This window comes from Parasteatoda tepidariorum, chromosome 2 (genome assembly GCF_043381705.1).
Source record: "Parasteatoda tepidariorum isolate YZ-2023 chromosome 2, CAS_Ptep_4.0, whole genome shotgun sequence".
Taxonomy (NCBI): domain Eukaryota; kingdom Metazoa; phylum Arthropoda; class Arachnida; order Araneae; family Theridiidae; genus Parasteatoda; species Parasteatoda tepidariorum.
Genome location: NC_092205.1, coordinates 99,937,564 through 99,939,840, shown reverse-complemented (window position 1 = coordinate 99,939,840; position 2,277 = coordinate 99,937,564). Strand labels below are relative to the sequence as shown.

Sequence of the window (2,277 nt, the reverse complement as noted above, 5' to 3'; positions counted from 1 at the left end):
TTTATTAAATTTTAGCATAGCCTTTTTAAAAAATACTTGAAGGTGCTTATTTTTGATTTATGTTTTTTAAAAGCTCTTAAAGGTGCTTTTTCTATTCGGGATTTGAAAAAAGTTTTTAATTCTATCTTTTAAAAAGAGATTTTTTCTTTGCCGTGTCAATTGAGGTTTTAAATTACAAAAAAAGCAATATCTTCACAATTTTCTCTGCCATATTTATCAGAGACTAGTAATTTTTTCATGTTTGTGTGAAGTTTTTAAAATGATATTGAATTTTATTGATTTTATGTTTATAAATTAAGAACTTTAAGCAAAAGAAAAAAATAATTTTTATTATTGCACAGATGCTCCTTTATTATTTTTTTTATAGTGATTAAAAATATTTTTGAGTGCTTGAAAAGTACTGAAAAGGTGCTTATTTTTTGTTGAAAAATCTGGCTATGCACTCTAAAATAGAATATTGTTTATGCAGGTTTATGAAGACTTTGAAATCAAAGCTTTTTATGCTGGGCATGTGTTGGGTGCAGCAATGTTTTTGATAAAAGTAGGATCACAATAAGTAGTCTACACAGTAAGTATTTTTTTCTCAATTATAAAATTCTCAATTATACAATTTCTGAATCGCTACAAAAAGCCGTTTTTTTATTGCTAAACCCAACTAAAAAAAAAAAAATATTTGGAAATAATCTTAAAAAGAAGAAAAAACGATGAAGTAATACACTAATAATTATTTCCAAAATGATGGTAAGGTAAACATCTTTAAAAAAAGAAAGAGAAATCCTAAAATCTTATGAGGAAAAAAATTTTTTTTTAAAAAAATGGTGGGAAAGTTTATCGAATTTCGTTCCGGTTTTTTGGTTTTCCGGTTTTCTGATTTCCGGATAACGGGTTCTGTACTGTACATGTTAATTTTTTCATGTTTTTTCACCTTTAACATGTCAAATTAACTTCAATCTTGAACTAAGACCTTTATTATTACAGCTAAAGCTATTTATCTTAAACCTCTATATCTCAAAATTTATAATGTTTTCTTTCAAAACCTCTGTTTCTCGAATTTCTAATAATCAAGCACAAATGCTCAAACAACATAACAAACAAAGAAGGTTGTCTCAAAATCTATTACCTTGAATTAAGGAATTTAAAAAATCTTTTTAGATTACATTTTGGGTTAATAATTTGAATTGCATAAATCTTCTACAATTCTTTGATCGTGCTTATATAGATAATCCTAGTACAAGTATAATTCTTCATTCCGCGTAACATGTTTTTATTTGTTGTGAAATAAGACCTAACTCTTAGTGAAAATTTTAAATTATTTCAAATTATCCTTTTTTTGTAGTGCAAGAATATTTTATTTATAATTTTTTTTTTTTTGATTTTGATAAAATAATAAAAAATTGTAATTAAATTAGATAATCTGATTTTACTTTTAAATAATTCTAAAACAATTAGTGATAAAAAGTGAAAGCTGTCACAATTACACAGGGGACTTTGATATTAGTTAAACAAGTTTTTATTTTATGGCAGTAAAAGTAAACATTAAATGAGATTTCATAGCCATACTTTGTAGCTATGGAAATAATTTAACTTGTGATACTATTACAAAACTAAAAACATTTTTTTTCTGAATTTTGAATTCTATACCACATGTTTCATTCTGCGGATACACAATAAAAGCCTGGCTGCTCAAAATTTGACTAACCAGAAAGATAAAGAAAGTAGAATGTTCAGAAATTCATAGTTTATTCTTTCTAAAAAGGAAGGTTTGAGAATATACTGTAAAATATTGATGGATTCTTGATGAAAACCCCCCTCTTCTTCAATATCTCTCAATTTTAAACAAGTACGTATTTAATTCAGAGAGAGCTGCCCTGCAGTTTTTTTTTTTTTTATTTATCTTTAATAATTTTTATGAATAACTTTTTTAGTCTTTTTCTTTATCATTATTTTTTTATAAGTGTCAATTGCAATAATTTTTATTATTAAAGTGTGGCATTTTTCCAGAAATTAATATAACATAATATACTGAGATTTTTGGTGCTCAAGTATCTGAAACTTTCCAAATCCAGAATATGCCGATTGCTGTGCATTCCGGATAATTAAATTTTTATTGTATTGCTCTCTTTTGATGCTTTTGGATAGCCATGCAATTTTTCCATGCAGATTATCCTTTTCTATGAATTTTTACCACTAATGAAATAGATATGAGGAGACAATATATGGCATTTTCAATACTAGGTATACATTTTCTATATATATATATATATATATATATATATA

General features: G+C 25.3%; 1 long non-coding RNA gene across 1 annotated transcript in view; it reads left to right on the top strand.

Moving 5' to 3' along the window:
• Nucleotides 1–420: 420 nt before the first annotated feature.
• Nucleotides 421–2,277, top strand: part of LOC122273619 (uncharacterized) — a 6,611-nt gene continuing 4,754 nt past the window's right edge. The window contains exon 1 of the long non-coding RNA XR_011636232.1: nt 421–568. This is a non-coding gene — a long non-coding RNA (uncharacterized lncRNA). The remainder of the gene's footprint in view (nt 569–2,277) is intronic.